Raw genomic sequence first — 24,513 nt, 5'->3', positions numbered from 1 at the left:
GCTGCTGCTCCTTTGGGTCAAAAGGGACCATTTGAGGTTGTTCAGACATCTGATCAGGATGCCTGGACACCTCCCGCTACAGGTTTATTCAGGCACGTCCAACGGGTGGTGGACCCTGGGGTAGATCCAGAACACGCTGGAGGGATTTTATATCTCATCTGGACTGGGAAGGCCTCAGAGTCCCCCAGGAGGAGTTTGAAAATGTTGCTGGGGAGAGGGGCATCTGTAATACCTTGCTTAGTCTGCTGTCCCCACGACCATTGGCATCCAGCACCTCACATCAAAGTTACTGCCCCTGGATAAGCAAATGAAAATGTGTGGATGGATGGATGGATGGATGGATGGATGGACGGACGTACAGACGGACAACTCTATGACACTGGGACAAAATCCATCTTCTGATAAAGATCATGTGATATAGCTGACAGGTCCAGAACAGCTACCACATGGACCTTGTCCTTGTAGTGAGTATATTGTTAACAACAAGATATTTGCTCTAATTCATCTTCTGTAATAGGAGTTGGCATAAAAATAATGACAGGCGTGACGAAAACTTTACTGTACTTATACTAAAGTTTTACAAGTTCTACTCAGTGATGGGTTTTCCAGGTCCCAGTCTGCTAGTGACAGAGCTGCTGGTTTTATAGGTACAATGGCCCGTCTACAACAGCTTTAAACACATGATACTCATTAAAGTAGAGCATCTCTTCAACAGTAAGGGAAAAATGAAGCTCGGAAAATTGGAGCAGCATACCACGCAGTCCTCCTCTTCTCTGTGACTTCTTATTTCCTGCTTTTATTCAGCACACTTGGCTTTGTTGAACTAAACACCAGAACAGGAAGAAAAGGCTCAAGGTGTTGAGATTGCGTTCTGTTTTAACCTGAGACAGGCCTTTGAAGTAAGTTTTCCATCCAGTCAGACTTACTTAAAGGTTGGATCTACTTTGCCTGCACTTTGTTGGTAGTGCAGTGTTTGAAATGTGCAGAAGTGAATCTGCAAGCAGTATTCTGAATGCTAAGAATGTCTACAGACTTGATAAGGTTATCGATACAGTGCTTCCTCCTAGCGGTTTCTCTATTGAAAATCCCCAGCCGAGCCCACGGGGACATTTGTGCTTGTGTTACAGCTGCCCATGTTTACCATCCTCCACCTCAGGCTCTTTCCACTGAGAGAAAGATGCTGGCTAGGGTGCAGCTCTGCAAATCCCACCTGGATGTGGCATTTGTGACAAACAACCTAGGGGCACGGCTGCCACCCTTTCTCTTTTCACTCCCAGCGCTCCTCCTCGAGCCCCTTCAACACTGTTCATAAGCTCCCCAAACAACCTCTAATTTGTGTCTTGATTAGTGCCATATAAATTGTGGTGTGTTGTTTCCCAAGTAACTCCAACATGTGACATGGCTGTTCCGCCGCATGCTCTCTTTTTCTCTCCCTCGTTCGCACACATGCACGCTCTTCATCACCGTGATAGCACATGAGGGGGAAGATATAGTTATTCAGGGAATTATCTGCCTCATTGGTGCCATATCTCATCCCATGCTTTTCTGCCAAATGGCCGTGTTTCCATGGAGCCTGCCTGTGTTTACTGTGACGTGCCATGGCAGAGCCCTTTTCTGGTACAGAGGGACTTAGCACACAGCAGTGGAGGGTATTTCAGTCCCCGTTTGGAGTTTTGGGGCTTACTTCTCCAGCTCTCCCCTCTCCTCCCACCTGCTCTCCTTGCTGTTCCTTCACTGGGTGCCTGTGTGGCTGTGTGCTGGTGCTCCTGGCCCTGTTCTTAGACAGACAAGGCTAATTGAAAGGGAAGGCTGCTCTCTGCTGATCAGCTCTGACAGCAGTGTCTTGCCAGAGGTGGGTGTGCCACCCCATGCTGAGAGTTTTCACAGCAAAATAACAGTGCTGTCGTGAAAAACACAGACCGTGCCACGATTACCCGGGCAGCTTGCCAAAGGAGCCAGATGAATTTTGCGGACAGAAGAAAGAGGGGAAACCCACTTTGTCTGCTTTACGACTTCAGGGAGGAGAGCTGTGCCAGCATTTAGTGAAAAATCTAACAGGCATTCTCCCTTCTCATTCAGGGTTAGAAAGAAATAAAAAAAAACACATCTTTTTTTTAAAGAATGCAACAATTAATGATCTTGTTTGATCACAGATGTACAGTCTGTCATTTTGTGTTCCTTTCCAACATTACAGAATAAAAGGAATTGTTCACCGGAAATTTAATATTCAGTAGTTAACAACTCGCCCCCTTGTCATCAAAACTAGTTAAAACAAAAAAATAAACACAGGAAGTATCATCTGAGCTTACTCCTAACTATTGAGGATAACATGTAATTTTCCATGAGTCAGCAGTCCACTATGTACCTTATATTTGCCTATATTTTTAGCCGCGACCAGCTGCTCTATAGGTCGCTCTGTTGGTTGGTCGGTCCACAAAAATTTCCCCACCCTTTAGCGGCTACAGTTTTTGCCCCAGGAGGCTGAAATTTGGCATGGAGGTCAAGTGTGCGTGTGAGAGAGTGGCCTAAAACAAAAAGGCACAATATGATTCATGTAACATAATAAAACTTTAAAGAAAGACACACACTTCCCCTCTCATAACTCATGACCCGGTCGTTGTGGGGTGGCATCATTGTTTATGTATATCATTTTTAAAGCTGTAAACGGTGGCATTCAGGTGCACTATTCCTTTAAATCAGACTTGGACCCCCTCATCCAGCAGATCAGTTTCATTTGCTTCAGGTTCTCAGATAAGCAAAGCCTCTTTTAAACTTTTTGTGTGGTATCTTACCCCGCTTGCAGGGCCTTCCCACTGCCCATATCAGAGGTGCCATGATCCAGTGTGACTTGATGCACCAGGACAGGCTGGGACCCCTCAGCAGGCCCACGATGGACAGCTGTGATTACTGCTGACAATAATTTATGGTCCCCTCTGATTGAAAACATGAGAGCTGGAGATAGAAAGGCTGGTGCAGAGTCAAGGCACCACCTTAAGATATAAAACTGAGGCCACAGCTGCTGTCAGAAGCAGAACTCCTGCCAAGCTCTGCGGGCCTTCTGCCCATCCAGACAAACACAAGCTCTCATTTTGCTCCCTTTTCTCTTCCTTTATATTTCCCCTTCTCCTTCTCTTTGCCTCGTTATAGGCCTCCTCGTTGTCTCTCGCATCATTTTTATCTTGCACACACTTCTCTTATGTTTTGTCTTCTAGTTTCAACTTCATGCAACATCAATCTAAATGTCCATCATAATATGGAGGCTGTCTGCTTGTAATAATTGCCTGAAATGAAAAAGGAACAAACACTTATCCACCCGGGCTGATCAGGTGTCCCTGCAGTGAGCTTTTCCAGCCCTGAGATTACCATGCTAATCCTAACAATAGCAATGTGCGGCTGGTTTGAACAACTATCTGCACCATTGTTTATGTTGTCATCCCTGCTGGATCGCACTCATAAGGAGTAACCATTTGAGTGGATTTGCATTTACTATTTCAATGCCATATCCAGGGATGAAGATCGCTTCCTCTAAAAGGATGTGTGTTCTGGGTTTTATGTTCTATTTCTAAAAGAGGCCCTGAACTAAAGAGAAGGGGTAGCAAAGCTCTTGTGGATATGAAACTGAAATTAAACAATCCCTAGATTGAATTGAAAGAGGGGATGAATGCACAAATACACTTGAGTAAAAAGATTTGCTTTTAAAACAGGTTATCTCAAATTCTCTCCCTCGTGGTTTGTATGTATGCCAAAAAAAAATACAATTCTATTTATTAGCAGTATTAAAACAACTTCATACATGCACAAGTATGAATTCTTCTGTAGTTATATCAATTGTAACAAGATGATTCCTCTATAACTTCCCATGTGTTAATATATTTATTACTGTGGATTTTTTTTACAACCCTGTGTAGTTGGTGCCATTTTTCTGAATAGTTTTACAAATGTGTTCTTGTAAAAGCTCGTTCAGCTTATTACAATGAGTCTCTCTAAAAATATGTTGGCTACCTGTAAAAATAGCACCTCAATCTAAGGACGGAATATGCTTCCTCTCAGCACAATGGTTTGCAATAGCCTCAGAGTTATGTCAACAGGAGAGTGAATGGAATCCCCCCAAAATTCAAAACTCAGAAAACCCCTCTTTATTCTCATGACTGCATGATTAAAAAGACAAAGGTAGAGAAGGTAATGGAAAAGGTAAGGAAAAAGCAGCCATATGCTATCAACTGATACAACAAAGTAAGAAATAAAAACGACAAATGAAGTACAGGAGCGCTGTGGTTGGCAATCTGTCCAGTATATAGTTTCCATTTTGTTTTAATGTGCGCTGGGACAGGCTCCAACCTCCCACGACCATGAGCAGGATAAGCAGGTATAGAAAATGGACGGGTGAAGGAGAGAGACAGAGAGAGAGCATCGTGACATTATCAAATAGGCCAACATCAACAAAGTGGAAAATCAACTTCATGATATGGCAAGGATTTATGGACTTTAACTTACAAATCTGAAATGTTTCCTTGAAGTTATGTTTGCTCCCATTTGGTGGATGTGTTGTGGATGAAAACCAGTAGCAATACATGCACAGAAACAGTGGCATCAATGCACCATGGAGCCCGTGTTACATCATTAAACACATTCAATCATAGAAATAGAATAAGAGTAGAAAGGATGTTGAACTGTTTGTTCTGATCATTGGCAGAGTTGGGGACCCTACTCACATGACTTGGACTCGACTTAGACTGCTAGAGTTTCTAATTTGATGACTTTCAACTCGACTTACTAAACATCAAAAAGACTTGCAACTCAACTTGGACTTTAACACCAGTGACTCATGTGTTCATTTGGACTTGAGCCTTTTGACTTGAAACTACTTGATACCTTCCCCCAAGCCACTTTTGGAAAAGAAAGTTATAGACATTTTCCCAATTTAAGATAAGTTAAATGCAAGAACGGACAGAAGCATACAAAATCAGCACAATAGCATAAAATTTGGCGAAGAGTGCATTATGACTTGTTTGAGACTAGAAGTTCAATATTTAAGACTTGACTTGGGATTGGTCAACCTTGAATTTGGACTTGATTCTGAACTTGCCTGTCTTGACTCGGGACTTAAAATGGGACTAATGCACAAAGACTTACTTGTGACTTGCAAAACAGTGACTGGTCATTGGACTAGTTCAAAGGAAAAAGGTGATTGTTAGTTGTTATGATGACAAGACATGCTAGTGAGGCCATACAGTGTGTCACGCTCACTAGTTTGAGAACTCCGTTTTGGCCTATGGTACATGCAGCACACACTTTTCCTTTTGTCTGTCTCATGTTGATGCTAATCAAATAGCCTGAGCCTATAATCAACAGAGATAGTGCACAAAAGACGCCTCTCCATGCTTCGTACGACTCCCCTGCTTGTTTTGTCGTTAATGTATAATCTTTTAGTGTTAGCATTGTTGCCTCACAGCATGAGGGTTCCTGGTTGGAGCCTGGGATGGGGGGTTCGAACCCTGGGGTGGTGGAGCCCTTCTGTGCGGAGTTTGCATGTTCTCCCCATGTCAGCGTGGGTTTTCTCCGGGTGCTCCAGCTTCCTCCCACAGTCCAAAGACATGCAGGTTAATTGGTGACTTCGGAATTTTCGCCGAAGGTGTGAATGTGAGTGTGAATGGTTGTCTGTCTCTGTGTGTCAGCCCTGTGATAGTCTGGCGACCTGTCCAGGGTGTACCCTGCCTCTCGCCCAATGTCAGCTGGGATAGGCTCCAGCCCCCCGCGACCCCTGACAGGATAAGTGATTACCTCAGTTAGTCTGCAACTTGCCACAAGTAGGCTTACATGAAAGTTTGCCCACTATGGTCACAGTTCTTTGCAACAGACACGGTACACATAAAATTGGTCACCATTCTGACCATCCCATTATGTTGATATGCATTGAAACATCTGTTCCAGTCTCTTTCTATTTTCTATGCATTAAAACTTCAAATTTTGATGTGAGAACTACAGGGGCATAGATCTGCATTCAGCTGTGCTAATACCTTATAAACAAGTGATCGAAACACTACTATTTGCTACTCTAAACAACGTCTTGCTATGATTTTGCAACACTGAATGTGACCTGGACTGATCTCTGGAGAGTGGGAGGAAACCATATTAACCCAGTTGAACACAGCAGCTCTGGGGATTTGCAATATCAATGTAATGACATTGTTGGTAGAAAAAATCATTGGAGCTCAAACTTAATAATACATTATATTTTGCAGTGGCTGATGTATTTGGCTCATTGACAGTAGCACAGAAAACTTTAGAGAGTTCTGATTAAGTTAGTATTGGCAGTCCATCACTGTGAAAGAGACACTGAAGTTTAGTATAGTTTGTCAAAATATTCCTCGTAGTGGAAGATACAGTATACAGTATACTGTATGTGAATACTAATATAGTATATACTCAGTATATTACAATCCATGTGAATATTTTCTACCAAGGTTAACAGACTTAATGAAAAAGGAATATTAACTATTCGAAAATTAACTCAGACTTGAATTTGGTGTCATTTTACGGGCTGTTTACACAATCTTTGCCAAATTAATATGCAGTGTTATGAAACTCTACATTTTCCCAGCGTTTTATTGAGACATAATCCCCCACCAGAATGGCTGCTGATGTGTAAGTTTTATCCTCGTGCACCTGATTACAGGATCAAATCTTGCACCTTCTATGCCTGAAGATATCTTTTTTTTCTTAATCTCATATGATTACCCTTTGCCACTGGGTAGTGGTCATTAATTCCTCCTCCTATAGTGACTGACAATAATTCCTGCACTTTGTCCCAGAGGCAGCACAATAATTCATCACTGTGTCACCTCTCGCAAGGGACTGGAAAAAAAAATCTGACTATACTGTATGTACACACTAGCATCCATGACCATGTATGATGAACTAATGGGGGAAGGCAGCAAATGAAAACTCAACAGAGAGAGTAATGTGTTAATTGTGACCTGATAAAATGGTGCAAGATAACTTATTAATGCTATTTAAAATATCTATTATGCTATTAGAGAAGAAATGAAGATGCGGAGAGTGAAGCCAACATTACGACAGGGTTTGCAGCTTTTTTCATGGTGGTTGTTACCGGTTGCTTGATGTTTTTTAGCTCACAGAGGGCTGATACGATCAGACTTGCTATCTCTTTTTCTCTCTCATCACCCCCCCCCCCCCCCCCCCCCCGCACACACTCACACACGCACACATCGATGACATAAAAAGACTGCTTTCTGATGAATAAATTTGTATATTTTAGAACCTATCCCTGTTTCAGCAAGTATTCTCCAGAGGCCCTGCCTTCTCCTCTCCTGAGTTCCCCTGCAACCCAGTGGAGTCATTAGTCTGCTTGCTGTGTTGAACTCTTTAATCATCTGTGTGTTACATAAAAAGAGGACTATTCCTCAGTGACACACAACGGCATGCTCAGCTTGGTTGGGGCTTGCTTTGATGTGTATAGGCTGTTGTGTTGTGTCTGCACTATAGGCTTCTTCAGGCTCAGTTTTTCCATTTCTCTGTGGAGGTGAGATAAGATGTCAGTCTTCCTCTTGTAGCAGTAAAGCTGTGACTGTGAGTGTATAGTTTGCGACTAAACGGGAGCATTGGGCCTTTGTAGACATACGTCCTACCTACTACGGTGTGGTCCCACGTTTGTTCCTCTGCCTATATGGTGCATAGATCACGTTATTTTTTTCCCCTGCGTGATAGTTATGGCTAATTGCTAAAAGCCCCTGATTATAATTCACATATTTACAACACTTTATCCACACTTTGCTTCTGTTAAGTTACAACCACAAATGTCTTACAATTCTTTGTATGTGTAAATTCCATTAAAACTTAATGTACACACATACACAGCCGCATGCACATATACATTCTGCATCAGTGCTCCACAGGGACGGAGGCAGGCGCCTGCTGCCATGGTATCAGGTTGCAGGTCTGTCAGACACAATGGTGAGGAGTTGCCCCGCGGCTCGGCCTGAGAGGGCAGAACAATGGAGCCGCAGTGCAGACGGAGCAGCAGAGGGCACGACGAGCCGATCTGTCAGCCTGGCAGAGCTGCATAGGCTAGTCTGGCCCCAGACCCTCTCCTCACACATACAATGGAGAGTGGGAGGTCAAGAGCATGAGGAAATGGAGGGGAATTCCCAGCATGCTATAATAAAATGGAGTCCTCTATTTTGGTGACTGAAAGGAATAGGACACAGGCTAGGCTACACCCAGAATACATCATAACTTTCAACGATTACAGTGAAGTCATTTCAGCGGGTCAGCGTGCAGCTGGAGATAATCAATTCACGGGTCAGCGGTTCACTCACTTGGACCACTGCTCATTACTTTTGCATAAAAGTGAATGGCTTGTCTGTCTGACGGCTGAAGTTGTACCATTAGACCATAACCATACTCTCTTCATGGTGATCAGAACTTGTTACCGTAAAATATGGCTATAAATGACATTTTTAAAAGGGAAAAAATGTTTTCAACACAAGTCACTTTTTGAATTTTATTGGAATAATATGAAGGATTTAGTGGTGCACATCTAAATAGGCAGTTCAGTCTGTTGAAAAATAAAACTGAATCACATCAAGCCATGACATCCAATAAAGCTGAGTGTGTCTGATCTCCTACACCAGCAGAAAGAAGCATATCACTTTAGACCACTTCTGCTATGAGTTTATACAGCGCAGCCGTAATATCTCCATTCTCGCCTTTTATCTATCGAGCACATGTACACTGCCCCAATCTGTTTAGGGGGGACGAGGCGTTTAGATGGGGCTGTGCGCAAACTGAGGTCCTGAAGACTGCTGCCCTCAGAGTGGTGACTAAGGGGGGCTAGTGAAAGCCAGATTTTGTTAAAGCTCTTAATAAGGCACAGTGTGATATATAAGCCCGCAGGCGGCAAAGCTCTGTGTGCAAACACTTCAACAACTCGTGTGATAGGGCAATCTGTGTATGGAACAGCGGATGGCCTAACAACTCTGTTATTTCACACACGACCCTATTTGGCCTCTCTGATATCCTTAATTTGGTAGCTGAATTTGATATAGTGCCGCAAATATTTGCTTAGGCACACATAAACTCTGTTTGCCTGGTATGTTACGATAAACAAACCGCAATGGTGTACTGAATGTAATAAATGTTAAACAGTGCATGCAATTATATACTTCACATATCTGGCCCTGCACACTGAAAGCATGCTTTGTGGATCTGGGCTCTATTTTGACAGATCGTTATTCCCCTTCCTGACCACCTAGGGTTACATTCAGAAATGAACTGTTTATGAGATGCCTAGGGTAGATGGCACATTTTAGCCTATATTTCAGTCAGTGGAATATATAGATTCTGATGTGAAAATTTCACAGTTTCATGGAGCAGAGGATACATTAAAATGCACAGAGAAAACAGGTACAGGTTTCATGCTGATTTTAGACACTTAAGATTAGAAGATGTATATAACTGGAAGGTTGATATTTAATGCTTTGCTGCGCTTTCTGCTTCGCCTCTTTTCTAAAGATTTGTTTTTAGAACTTAAACTCTTGAGCCACAGACTCAGGAACGAACACCTCCTGTCTTTTGTGCTTGAACTTTTAGTACTCTTTCTCTGCCCTCTTCACCATACCATGTATTTATCTCCTTTGTGTATTGACTTTTTTCACCTCTCTGGTCTCGTAAAACCCATTTGCCTGCCACAGTATTGCTAATTACTCCTGTTATATCCATGAAAACAAGGGAGGTTTTTGTGTTAGACAGGGGCTGCTGCAAGACATCAAACTGTGACTATAATAGAGAGTATGCAGGTAACTTAAATCTCAGTTGCAACTAACACACGTCTAGTTGTTTGTTTGAAAGAGCTGCACTTTCTCATTGTTCCCTGGAGGTTGAATGCACATATCACTAGTTTCTTTGGCCTAAGGGATCAGGCAAATGTATGCATTGTGATCTGATGACAATGCTTTTTTTTCTCATGATGTTCAAGAATCACCTAATCACCCTCAAATAAGATCTCTAATTTTAAACCACTGCCATGATTAATTACCTCAAACTCAAGCTCCGAATGGAAGGAGTGAGTGTGTTAGATCGGTAGAAACTGGGGCATCAGCGGTCGCCTGTATTTGGATTATAAGTCAACATGCTTTTAGCTGTGCTGCTTGCTGAATCAGCTGTTTCTTCGTAAGGATAGTGAATGATCTTAATCCTGTATATCCAAGTAACCTTCTCTGAAGGAGGAAGAGTACAGGAATAGTGCAGATATTGTAGTCAGGCAATGTCTAGACAAAGACCACAACGTATTAATGCAACTTGTATGTGAGTGATTCTTTTAGTTTTATAGCTATATATAACTGTTGCCGTATGAGTAAATTGACTAAAAGGTCTTGTTTTAGTGTTGCAACTTTATATCTTAGTCTGTGGGAATACATATATACCTTGTAGTTTCAGAAAGACACCAGCAGTTTCTCTTACTTCTTGATAGTTGTTCTGAAGTAAGCTTTTCTCAGGATGGTGACAGCTTGCAGCACTGGTGTGAGAGGAGGAGAAGACAAAGCACTCTGTACTCCGAGGCTGTGCGTGATTAATGACAGAGGTGTGTGTTGCAGTGGGCACCCTCGGAGCAGCTACAGATCAGTCTTCCTGTAAGACAAATCTGACACTCACCAACCCACCGCCCCACCTGCTACCCCCTCACCACCATCAAACCCTCAGCTCCTCACAGCCAAGTGCACCCAGCACGACATCACACTCATAAATCATCCCAAACAAAGCATGTTTAATCTGTGACGCGCAGGCCTGACACGCAAATTTATTACCTGTTGTAGGGAAAAACTGCATGTGCCCCACTGAGTCAAGCCTCTATTTACCTTTGAGAAACCAGTAAAATACTGGAAAGACAAAGTCTGCAACAAAGAAAGCTGATGATGGTAGTGTCTTTCAGGCTGAATTCAGGAGACAAAGCCCCGCTTTACTCAAGCATCCCGCTGCCTTTTCATGGCGGATGACATGCTTGCACGACTTTCTCGACTGCACTTGCCAAAAAGATTTAGGGATTTTTCTCAAGCACATTTGTAAAACATGAATACCAAATTATCTCTTGTGGATTAGAGTTGGATAGCTGCTCTATGCGCTGGTGTGAGTCATAATGCTTAGTGAGAACTGGGCACCTACTACCTACAATTGTGTGATAGGGTAGGTTTTTAGAAATCAACCGTGCAGTAATAGAGCATTGTGAGGGAATATGCATGTAATATTCTGCTTGTCTTCAGAGGCAGCGGCGTAGAAGCAATTCAGGAAACACGAGAGCAAAAACAAAAGTTGGGATAAAGAAAATGTTCTAATATGTGTTTTATAAAAATGTGGACCTACTGCACACTATAATACAGGCATCATCAGTGTGCCACCTATCAGTTAAAACTAATGTAAAGCTAAAAAGCAGCATTTGGAGCGGAGAGTGGTGTGTGTTCTCTAAATGCTGCCTACAGGTAAACAGTGACAGTACATTCAGATATCTTTAGCTTTCATGCTATACAGCCTGACAAACTGAATTACAGTAGCGTTAGCTTGATGTGGAATCGTGGCTAAAATGCCAAGAAGAACTGGCTGAGAGGCAGAAATTATAAAGTGGTCTCTCCCACACATTCCCTTTGGCAGTCTCCCTTGATCCTGCTCGTCCTTAACATGTCTTTACACTGTAAATGGTGGGAATGAGAAGTGATGGCACCTGCTGACTGGCTTTGGCGATGTCAGAAACTCACACATACACACAGACATGCAACAAGGTTTTTGCTTATGATGCAATCATCAAGTCAGAAAATCTGTGAAATTTGCCAACACTGAAGCGCTTAAGTACAAAATGATCGTTATGCCTCACAGAACATCAAAGTTGGATCTCCTAAAAGCCAGAGAAGGCATCATGAATGTCGTTTTTTTCCCAATACATGAAACCACATACATTTACAGATGGCTCTTACTTAAAAAAAATTAATGAAATAGAGAAAGTGGCTTGTTCCATTTAGTTTACAAAATTGCATGTTTGCAAGTACGAACACTGCTAATATCTCCCAGCAACTTATGACATTGTGAATTATTCGAGTCATTTCAGGTGATTAATTAAATAATAGTTGAAATTAGGGACAAAATGAATAATGGTAAGAGCAGTTTCATTCCTGACCTTGTTCAATTTTTAATGAGCTCAGTACGACGGAGACTACGTTTTATAAATGGAGCTATAGGCTCATGTGAATATTGGAGATAATTAAAGAGCTTGTGTTATTATCTGGATCTCTGTACATCTGCAGGAAAAAGAAGGCGGGGGGGGGGAGTGGGAGGGGGGCATCAAGCAAACTACTCCACCTTGCAGTTGATAAGCATTCAGCGGCGCGATAAACAGAGAAGAATACTTTAAGAAACCCAAGAGGCTGGTAATCTCAGGAGAGATCATCAGCTCATCATAAGGACCTTTGTGTGCCGTCGTTCTCCGCCTCAGGAAGAGCACAGATGCTCCACAAAACCTACTGCAGAGTGTCAAAGCTGTACAGAAGTGAGATATAAACAAGATGAAAAACATCACACAGCGCTTGAGAAGTCGTGCCTGTCATTAAACCTGTATAACAAATACACCGAAGCTGCATTGTCTTGATTTTGCATAAGAATGTTTGACTGCAGTTTGACCACAAAAACCGAACTGGACACTTCTCTACTGACCCACATTCACTGGAGATGTCATAGCTTTGGTTATCTGCTCCACTTTCCTCAGCTAACTGATATCATGAGGGGTTTTCATTTCAAGTGTCATTCCCTCACATTAACAGTTGTGTGCTATTCTATGCTATTTGGAGCCGGCAGGCCTTGGTTACTTTTAATTACAGTGGGTAATGAGAGAAGCGATCCAAACTGTGAGACATGGAGTATTTTTAGATCTTGATCTTGATTATCTAACACATCGCTGCAGTCTCCTCAAATGCGACTTTGTTGGGAGAGTTTTGTGCCATCAATATGATGAAAATCACTATGGATGGAGAGTTTTAGCACTTTGAAACCACCAATTAAATAATTCAACACATTTTTAAGCACTTTACAGTAACCCTTCTAGATTGTAATACTTTTGTACTTTCAACTTGATTTATTTTAACAACTAATTGCAGATTTGTTTAACAAACCCAACCAGTGGTTATGTAAGGAACTCTCACTGCAGGGTATGTCATGGGTAACTTTATATTGCAGAGTTGTTATCTCGAAAGTCACTGAAACTGCAGTCTGGCATTTGTCTGCAGTGTTTGTCCCATGACTGAATGTGTAGTGTGCAGCGAGTGGAGGGGCCACGGATTGGTGAGGGGTGTTGAGGGCTTTTCAGAAAGGCTGTTTTAATGAGCCTCAGATAATTAAATGTTATTTCAGAGCTCGGTGGTCAGATCGCTGTCTCAGAAAACTGTGTGACTCAGTGATCTGTTTGTGCTTTTCTCATTTACAAAATAAACATCTATTTCTTTCCTCGCTATCGTATTGTAGATCAGACTTGACTTATATAGCCTAATAAAGCTCGCTGCATGAGACGCGTGTTTTAGTCCCCTTTTTTAATTGGAGAGAGAGAGTGTCTGGGTCTATTTGTGGTCTGGTGCAATGTTGGAAATGCCAGCTGTCGCGCATCAAAGCCCTGCTGGAACAAACCGTTATTTGGCACGTCCCTGCAACTTGTTGAAATGCATCACTTACACTTCCTCCATATAATTAAAAAGGCAAATTACCTCACATGGACTTTTGATAACGTTTAAAATATATGTTTTTAATTTTCATGAAAACATGTTGCACTATGAAGACTTATTTTTGCAATAGATTCAAAGAAGAATCACACATAAAAAGTATTTTCTCCCTAAAATGTTTCACTATGTTGTAGAAAATTACATTTTGCATTCCTCCCAGCTGTCTGTGGGAGGAAGGAGAAATCTTCAACACCTTCTGGAGTTATGACTGACAGCTGTGGCTGGCCCAGAGAGCCCTGAGCCAAGCCCCGTCACATAACACGTGCCCGACATGTCTATGTCCATCTGGGGTCCTACCTTTCAAACCACTGCCCCCCTTGCTCTCTGCCGGCAGAGAGACCAAGGGACACGAGGAGGAACAGCGCGTGAAGACGGGCCTCTTAGGGCTCTGAGGGAAGCATCCAAAGCCAGCTGGTCTGGCTTTGAGGTAAATCAATGGGCAGAGTGAAACAAAGACAGCAGAGAGAAGTGGAAGTGTTGTAGACAGAAAGAAAGGAAGAGATAAAGAAAGCCAAAACTTGTAGGGGGGGGGGAAGTGGAGAGATTGGAACAGCAGGTTCTGTGAAGGCGTTTGTGCAACAGCGACTAACAGGTGAGACACAGGTGTCGGGAAAAGTCTTGAATCCTTGCACATGATGGAAATGTGATGCCAATTAACACTTATGTCATTACAAGATTGATTCAATTTGTCTGTCTATTACAAGTTTTTGTCTTTTGTGTGATTATGTGGATTTGAGAAACTATCTTATCACCTGTATTGTTGTGGCATCATGTTGAGGTGAAACTTAATGAGCTGATGTAAATTACCTCGGTGTTGATTGTATTTTTTTGCAAGCATCATTGTTTTTTTGTTGCTGGCATCACTTTGGGAAGATGGGAGGGGTGCATGTTGACACAAAAGTGCTGCTAAAGGAGATGCTGAGAGCAATTTGGATCCACACTGTTGTCAGTTGGCATCAGCCTGAACTCACTAAGAACCACTGCACAGCAGAAACTTTACTGATTGAAAGCACTCCAAGAAAACAGCTGGGGACGGCTTCTGTCTAATTCTTTTTAGTCGTGACTATCGTTACTGACAATGCAGAGGAAAGAACAGAATTACATGCATATGTATGACGATAAAAAGAGAAAACTGCCATCAGTTGTATTTTTAGTAGTATTTTTATTTTATGCAATACTGCAAATTGGCTTTCACTTTTGGACCAAGCACTTTATTACAAACTTTGCTTCATTATTATAATACTACATTCACATGAAGTTGCAGCAGTATTATTGACAGCCTATGTCTTAATCTGCAGATAGCAAGAAAAGGTGAATGAATTTTTATTCTATCCAAATATCACCGAGAACAGACGGTTCTTGTGTGGTACATTTTCATTTTATAAGCACTTCAGGGTGTTGTATGTTTTATTAGTGCTATAGAATGTAATCTGAGCCATCCACATAATAAAGGAAAATAATTTGGCATAATTGCATTGCAGGAAAATTACCATCCAGATTAGCAACATATGATTAAAAAGTGTGCCTGTATATTCTCAATAAAAGCTTGGTAAACTGTCATTTGGTACTCACGAATAACCATACAGAATTCTACAGTGAAATAGGGTTACAAATATCATTCAAAAGCCACCCCAACATACAAACAGAAAGTAGAGCATTGCCCCACAATATAACCACAATCTTATGCTGCAATATAAAGGACTAGCGTGGATGTGAGAAGCATTAATGTGGCCACCAGTTCCCTTTTGGTTTAGTATTCAGTCTTCAGGGCTTTTTTCCCACTTTGAATGGACATGCACATATGTGATGCACACATTAATTTACACATAATGTGCAGTTATCCTCAACTGGCAGAGATTATGATGGACAGAGTGACTCTTGTAGCTCTACTGGCAGGTGGTGGTTTCTCTTCTCGAGCCTCAGTTTACACAAGGCCAAGACCAAGGCTCCAGCAAACTGCAGGAACAGCCAGCTCAAATCGGCTCATGTGGCCATAAAGCACGCCCTCATTTAACCTGAACCTGTGCATGGCCAAAAGCCAAGAGCCAGAAGCCAGGAGCCAGGAGCAGGTTTGTGCAGACTAAATTTAATGAACTTCAAGCAATCGATTTCTAAACTGCAGTTTGTTTTGGATTTAACATATATATATTGAGGTGTGGTTAGCAATGCAACTGAACTGTGCTGTACGGACATTAAGGACAGTTGTGACTCCTTGGCCTAGCGCCCCGAGGAAACAGGAAGGATGAGGAAGACTAGACACGGTATTTTCCTTCAGGGCTGGGACTAACTGGTGAAAAAGGTAGCACAATACACTAGGGGCCAGGCTATACTAGACTAATACAAATGAGCCACATGCAGCAGGAGCCGTGCTTTGTGAAAACCCCTTCCCTTCATTAGCGTGCGCGCAGTGTAACAAACAAGGATGTCATTAGAGGAGGATGTCAAAATAATCATGCATTGTTTTATTCAGCCAGGCCAATGGTGCCATCAAATCACTGATTCTGTTTGCAGAGACAGCAGATTGCTTTGACTGCTATGTCTAAAACAAAGAAAGACATGTGAGTACACAGTTAGTCCAGTGACTCATTGTTGTTTAAAATTTAAAATGACACTTGAAGTAATCAGTAAAGTTTTTATGAAGTCCTGTGACCAAAATGATGAAGTCATATGATGCAGAAGCAGTCATTCAAAAGCAAATGGACATTCCTTTACTATGAGATAATGAGTAGTCTAATTTGTAAACCTTGTGTGCAACTTGTAACTCCTCTGAGTCCCATGTAATATAATAGATGCAAGGTGTGGTGGAGGCAGAGGATTCAGATAATTTACTTAAGTAAAAGTAGCAATATCACAATGTAAATGTCCATCATTTAGAGTTGTACTGGAGTAAACAAAAGAATTATTTGCAAAATGTACTTAAACTATCAAAAAAGTAGTCATTATAGAGGCAAAATGCCCTCTGTCAGTGACATTTCATTTGTTATATTATTAGATCATACGTGCAAAATGAATAAAATCCAAAATTAATATTTTATATGCATTTAACTATTAAATAAAAGTACGACATTTCCCTATGAAATGAAACAAAGTTGAAGTATAAAGTAGTAGAAAATGGAAAATAGGCTACTCGAGTAAACTGTGTAACCGGTGGACTCTAGTGATGTCTGCATTGTATTGGTATGAAGAGGCCCAGACGATGGATATCTTTGGAGGCTAACTCTGTTTATTCCTTACAACTCTGACAGCAAAAGGTAAAAACAAAATCCTCCGTCAAATACAACCATATTAACTTGAGCCTCTCTCCCATGGAGCACAACAGCAAAAGGGGTGGCCATTTTACATTCAATTTCGTACACTGAAACACAGAAAACATACCTGACAGCAAGCGGTAAAAACAAAATCCTTCGTCAATTAAAACCATATTAAATCGAGCCCCTACACGAATTAAGTGACACAGGAATATGTTAGCATAAAATGAATTTATAACCATAGCTTTACAGCGCTAAACACGGCACTCACTACTAGAGCAAAGTCGCTTACCTCAGCAAAAGGGGTGAGGTGAAGCAGGAGACACCCCTTTATAGGCAACACATTCCAACTACGACTTTGTCACATATTGACGTTTGGTCATGGACATTCCACGTCCACATACGATGTGAACAGTACCCTGGGTGCGTTGGTTGTTGACCTTCTGGGACACTGTCAACTTCTGCATGTTACATGCATTGTCATTTTTCAAAATACACTTCCCTTTTCACAGGAAATTTACCGTTTACATACAGTCTCTTTCAAAATAAATGCACTACGTCGGTACAACATGGTGAATTGATGTTTTTTTTCCTTCAACAACAAAAACACATGGTTAGGTTTAGGCAACAAAAACACGTAGCTAGATTTACGCAACAAAACATGTGATTAGGGTTAGGCAACAAAAACATGTGGTTAGGTTTAGGCAACAAAAACACGTTATTAGGTTTAGGCAACAAATACATGTGGTTAGGTTTAGGCAACAAAAACACATTGTTAGGTTTAGGCAACAAAAAAAATGTGGCTAGGTTTAGGCAACAAAAACATGTGGCTAGGTTTAGGCAACAAAAACATGGTTAGGTTTGGGCACCAAAAACACATGGCTAGGTTTAGGCAACAAAAACACATGGTTAGGTTTAGGCAACAAAAACATGGTTAGGTTTGGGCACCAAAAACACATGGCTAGGTTTAGGCAACAAAAACACATGGTTAGGTTTAGGCAACAAAAACATGGTTAGGTTTGGTCACCAAAAACACATGGCTAGGTTTAGGCAACAAAAACACATGGTTAGGTTTAGGCAACAAAAACACGTGGTTGGGTTTACGCAACAACAACATGGTTAGGTTTAGGCAACAAAAACACATGGTTGGGTTTACGCAACAAAAACATGGCTAGGTTTAGGAAAAAAAACAGGGTTTGGCTTTAGAATCTTACGGGACACAAACACCACTCTCCTGGGTGAAAGTCAGTGTTTGTTTGACCCATCCATCATCGCTCCCGCCCACCCCAGACGGACTTTTGCCGCCTTAACTTTCGTCCTTGTCCCACTGCATTCCCCTCTGACGCTGCTGAGCCCGCTTAACTATAACAGCAGCCGGCTACGTATCATGCCGGGTTTAAAGGACTCCTTATTTCGTTGTTTTCTGACGATGCAAGTCACTGCCCATGCGCCGAATTTCAACGACTTCAGAGTACCCCCAAAGGTAAACATAGGGGTAACTGGGTATCAAATGTTTCACATATTGGCTAGGGAGGCTTAAGTGTGTCAGGTAATAACAACTGAAACACATTTTGTGTAATTATAATACTTAATATAACATGTACATTTGACTTTGTTACATATACATATAACTCTTTGACAAGTACAATATTTTCCTATAAAATGAAGCAAAGTTGAAGTATAAAGTAGTAGAAAATGGAAAATAGGCTACTTGAGTAAACTATATACTTGAGTAAAACTTAGTTTCCTTCCCCTGTATTAAAGCTCTGGGTCTGTTCAACCCAGGTCTTGAATACAGTGCAAGGAAATTAACTTTTACTCATGTACATAGTTGCACTGCTAACTAGACACAACTCTAAACTGCTACATATCTTCCTGACAGGTGCCCATGTGCATGTAGTCACTCTCCCTAAACTTTGCCACACGTCCATCCCCTCCGTATCAAACACATAATTAAAACAGCAGATGACAATTGTGCTCAATCTCTGTCACACCTGCTCCCAAACGTCAGTACACGCAGCCCAGTGGGCCCAGGCACCACACCTCCTGTGATCCTGCACGTACACGTGACATGCTCATATGCGAGTCAAGCGGGTCCCGCCTCCCTGCTCTAATTGGCTGCTCAACAGACGCTGCGGATCCCCATTGGCTGCGGGGAGCGCCCTTTAAACCGAATTCCATTGCTGTTGTCTTAGAGATATGACGTCAAATGTATCTAATGTGATGAGGCCGAGCCGAGTAATTTGGGAAAGTAGTTGTCCTGAAGGAAACAGATTGTACAGTCATTGTGGTGGTGTCTGATTCAGATTGTTGTACTTTTATTTTTGGTGTTTTTCCTGTCAGTTGTGCCAAAGTTTCTGTAAGTTTAGTGTGTTTTACACTGTAACTGAGTCACCCTCAGGACTGTTTGGGACAAAGTGTTAATAATGATAGTGACAGGAGTCAAACACCAGCAGAACATTATAAAACAAAGTGTGTGTAACAGTAATAATGTGTGCACATGTGGCTCAGATTAATTCCCAGAGAGACTTTTACTACTTATTCTAATGTTTTGACGGCGGTTTGCGTGTGTGTGTGTGTGTGTGTGTGTGTGTGTGCGTGCGTGTGTGTGTGTGTGTGTAAGAGAGAGAGAGAGAGAGAGGGAGGGCGAGAGAGCTACAGAGAGGCAGCTCGTCAGATAAGGGGAGGAGTCTCTCGCTGACAAGAGGGAGCCTTGCTTTTTCTGAGTTTGTCAGCTCTCCCTAAAATAGCAGTCAGCGTGTAAATGTGAACTGAAATTACGCTTATCCACTGGAGCCACCGATATAGAGTGTCTATACACGGCAACTGACTTGGGAGTAAAGGTGAGTAACGGAAATAGAAACAATGTTGCGGAGTGTGGCAGCGGTACCGGAGCTCTACAGAGAGTGAGAGTAGAAAAGCGCAAGAGGGAGACGTAGAGAGGATTTGGGAGACGGAGACGTTAACTGCGGGCTCTATCTATCTGTTTATCAATTTGTCTCACCCTTGGGTGTGTGCGGAATATCAGATACATAACGTAAAAACGGTGTCATCAGTCGTGTTGAATTACCAGCGAGGTTTTTGGCGTCCAAGTGTGTGTTTAAAGGGCGCAGTCAGACGCGCGCGCGCTGTTGATATCATTCAATTGCGAGAAACTTTTACAGGATTCATCGTCAGCAGTAATGATGTGATAAGCTTCACTGTAGGTCCGCTCAGATGCTTCATATCTGAATTATGAGTGTTAAAACTCCCCTGCAGTTAATCCTGTGACTGCAAGTGTGAAATGTCAAACTGTACTTTGTAAAACAGGAGCACCGTTTGGGCAAAATAGTAATCAATGTGTGTATAATAACACCGTTGAGCCATCACAACAACAAGCAGTTCACACAGTCTGATACTGAGTTGACAGCAAATTGTGTGTTTGCATGTTACAACAACTTCTTAAAAAAACATCTGAACCCTTTTAACCTACTTTAATTTAAAACACAGTGAATTATTATGTGACATATTTTGAGTTTTGGCATTTTTGGCGCTTGCCAAGCTTGATAACTGCTTGACGTAAGTGGTACTGAAATCTAGATGGTGCTGGTCAGCCCGTGCACGGTGACATCACTACACTTGCTTAGTGCCATGCATGTTGTTACTAGTGTGTCTGAAACAGCTTAACAAGAGAAGAGTGGCTGACAAGCACAAGTGGATGCATGACAGCCATCCTACGCTTTTATTTTGGCACTTTAACATGATGTACAGTGAATCAGGTCCTCCTATCTGACAGTATATTTAAAACCACTCAGTTATGACTGGATTTAAGAGATGACAGGGGTTAATAACTTGTGATATGTTTTAGAGGTAGTATGACATCAAGCCTATGCTTTTATTTTGGCGCTTTAATGAGTTAATAGAGTTAATAACTTGTTAGAGCTGAAATGTATCCAGTCATTTCTCTTGATAGACTTCACTAAGATATGGGACACACCGAACGTTTCTGATAAGCCGTACGGTCAGTTTGGTCGCAGAGCTTGTGAGAGAGGATCTCAGCTGCCTGGTGGTTCTTTGAATCTGTGGGACTCTTGTGACCTTAACCCCTCGCCAGAGTGGCCAATGGCCAACAGTAACCTGACCTTCTCAAATGTTTTCTTGTGTATGCCTTCACCATGCACGTCTCATTAATATTGTACAGAAGGAGTAGATTTGATTCAGTTGTAGCAGAAAATACCACCTGAAACGGTGCTCTGTTCACTTATATTTTCACAAGTTAATAATAGTATGAATTCAGTCTGTGGTTGTCTGACATGTTGCAGCTTGTAAAGTGTTTTTTTTGTGTCATTGCATGTATAAAAGCAATGTATTTGGTGTGTTGTTTACTGACATATATCTCAAAAATAATTCCGTTACCTTGACCTCGGTGGTAAATATTTTAGAACTTTATCCTTTCGTCACCGGGGCGAACCAATGACAAATTTTGTTGTTAAAGTAATTCTTTAGGGACATGAGTTGTTGATGCAGCGGTACTATTAAAGCATACTTGTATTTTTCACTGTCCATTTAATGTTACCGCTGTTCTGACGGCGTGTACATTACCATACCAGCTGGTTGCCAGTGATTTCGAAAGCAAAGCAGTAAAGCACCCTTCAATCTGCAGTCATTAGCTTGTGTGCTGCCCCAGGCCTCACCAGTAATGGGCCTTGTTGCTCATGATCCACATCACGTGAGCTCTTATGTCTAATGTGTGGATGAGGGATTCTTTCAGCGCCGCTGAAATGAATATCATTTTAACAATTTATGTCACATATTAGTCAAAGGAATGAATGTGATGTCTGTGAAGGCACAGATAGAGCCATCACAAATGTCTGAGCTGTTGCTCTAACCTCGGAGACCCCGAATGTTCTCCCTTTGCCAAACACACACACAGAGGTTTGATAATACATCTATTAGATTCCACCCTGTATCTTTAATCAACGATATGATGATGAAGTAAGATAGATGGATGCTATTCCACGATGACTACCACTGTTTATTAAATGTTTTAGCCTTGTTACATGTTATGTTTGTGTGCCCCTGCATGTCTCTGTAAATGTGAGTAAGTGCGTGTGAGCGTCTTAGCACAAGTTCTCAGTGGAAAGGGAGAAATGAGAGGTGGTGACGGTGTGAGGAACGGGCAGCTGCAGCATCTTTTACTGCACTCCTCATCCCACTTCAATCTCAGTGTCTCAGCTTCTCCTTCCAGGAGAAATGTGGAGTGTGTGGGCGAGTCGGATCTGCAATTAACGCCGGTTGTCAGAAAGAGAATGCTGGCGTTTACACGATGCCTCTGAATCACTGAGTGAAAGTCTTTCTCCTCCACTCTCCTCCTCCCAGGACATTTTTCCAAGGAGGACAAAACACCAGAAAGCTGAAAGCCAAGGATGTATTGAGTGAAAAATAAGAGATAGAAGCTGAGCATTCGTGGTCCAATAAAGAGGATAGTGTTTCTCTGAGTGTTTGGTGAGCAAAGATGTTCTTTTATACTGCAAATTTAGCTATAACATTATAGCGATTATAGATAATATGTGGTTTTATAATTGTTTTCTATATTTTTTAAATTTTTGACATGATTGTGAATCTATCAGTCTTTTGGCTTTATATTTTTTGCTATATTAAAGTGGCTGATTGCGATCTTTAAGTAGTGCTGAGATTTCTGGTAAAGACTGTGAAGATTAAATATAGTTTTTTCGGGCTTTTATAAGGTACCAAAACATCAGAAAGTTCACATAAGTCCACATACAAATTTACTGAGTTGCTTAGAGGCACTTTTTCCCTCCCTTAAATTAATAATTGTCTTATTTTTCTTTGTGCTGTTTATTTAAAAAAAGGATTTTTTTTTAAAGATCACTCATTAAACAACGACATGATAATAGCCACATTGAAACCATTTAGTGTTCTCTTCAACAAAAGCGTCTTAGTAACATGATTCATTGTTTATTGGAGCTCTATCATCAATATGGAGATTCCAGCGTTTTCCTGTGAGACCTGGAGGTTGGATGCAGAATCTTGAGCCTGGCAGATAATGTTTTAGACTGCAGTTAACTGTAGACCGTCCCCTCTAGACTAAAGAGAAAAGACTTGTGCTGCTCTCTCTGTAAACAAATAGCTGACCACTGGTGTACAGAAAACCAATAATCAGACCTAAACTGTAAACAGTTTGATTCCAAGTCGAGGGTAGGGTTTTTTAATTAGTTTTTTCCCTGTCTGAGTTTGGTTAATGCTATATAGGTCACTGTGGGCTTTTGGTTAGCACTGACACCGCACTGAAAGGAGGTACTGGGTTAAGTTCCTGGCCCTCCCTCTGTACATGGCCTTTGCCTTTGCTGCTATGTTCATATGCTGTGATCATGAGTCACTGGTCTGCGTGTGATCTAGCACTGGGTGTCAGACAACATCAAGTTGGCAAATACCACTTACTGTTTTACATGGAGCGGATTCAAAGTTAAAGGTCCAGTGTGTAGGATTTAGTGGCATCTAGTGGTGAAGTTGCGGAACTGAAATTTTTCCCATGTCCCGAGCATGTAGTAGAACTGCAGTGTCCAAGGTGAAAACGCGAATCTAGAGCCAGTGTTTGATTTGTTCGCTCTGGGCTGCCTTGAAAACAACATGGCGGAATCAGTGCAAGAGGATCCACTCATTGTGTGGATATAAACAGCTCATTCTAAGGTTATTAAAACAACAATTCTTATTTTTTTTAGGTAATTCTAAACTAATGAAAACATAGTTATGATTATTATATACTATTTTGTGCCAATAGATAGAATAGTCACTTTAATCCAGTTTTAAACATCATTTAGTCAATTGATAGAACTCATACTAAGGTTGTTACTTAATCCCATAATTTATTTTAACTTTCTAAATATCCATGAATGCCATAGCTACCGTAATAAAAAACTTGTATTTTAGATATCTAAATATCACTGGCTGTGAGAACCTCTGTTGATAATCTCCAGTCATGTTTAGGCTCTCTAATAGCCCGAGGTAAGCTCAGAGGGTGAATGTATTACTCGCTGAGGCACTGTTTGTATAGCAAGACAGCTAGCAGTGACCTTTCAACTGTCCTGCCCTTGACTGAGACCTCTGGTGGTAAGCCACCCCGTTTGGCTCACTCAGCACATGTGCTGCTGAGCAGGGCAGAGCAGCTTAAGGCCGCACCTTCTTTCCTGTCTCCCCTGCTCTTCCAAACGAGGTCTGACTGGAGGTCTCTTCACCTCTTCAACCCGGACCACACAAGAGAAGCAGCGGGAAGATCCTCAAGCAGAGCCGCACTCTAATCTGCTGTTGATCTGCTTTTGTCGCTATGATCCTAGTCTGTCTCTCACTCCAAGTCCAAACTGGTCGCTGACTGTGACTGTGAATACAAACAAACGCACGGTGTCGTGTAGCCACTGTAGTCACGGTGGTGTCCCAGAATAACCTCTTATTATTGTTATTTTTTGTATTTTCTTATTACTGTGTTTGTAGCGTCT

General features: G+C 41.7%; 1 protein-coding gene across 9 annotated transcripts in view; it reads left to right on the top strand.

Moving 5' to 3' along the window:
- Window positions 1–14,098: 14,098 nt before the first annotated feature.
- mef2aa (myocyte enhancer factor 2aa) overlaps window positions 14,099–24,513 on the top strand; it is a 68,782-nt gene continuing 58,367 nt past the window's right edge. For 3 of the 9 annotated variants that reach the window (XM_078167889.1, XM_078167897.1, XM_078167893.1), the window contains exon 1: window positions 19,696–19,863. The gene's annotated coding sequence lies outside the window, so the exon portion shown is untranslated. Of the gene's footprint in view, window positions 14,365–19,695; window positions 19,864–24,513 lie in introns of those variants that run through there. The other 6 variants (XM_078167890.1, XM_078167894.1, XM_078167896.1 and 3 more) reach the window with 4 other exon arrangements.

The sequence above is a fragment of the Epinephelus lanceolatus genome, chromosome 5 (genome assembly GCF_041903045.1).
Source record: "Epinephelus lanceolatus isolate andai-2023 chromosome 5, ASM4190304v1, whole genome shotgun sequence".
Classification (NCBI taxonomy): Eukaryota; Metazoa; Chordata; class Actinopteri; order Perciformes; family Serranidae; genus Epinephelus; species Epinephelus lanceolatus.
This window is presented reverse-complemented; position numbering and strand designations above follow the sequence as displayed.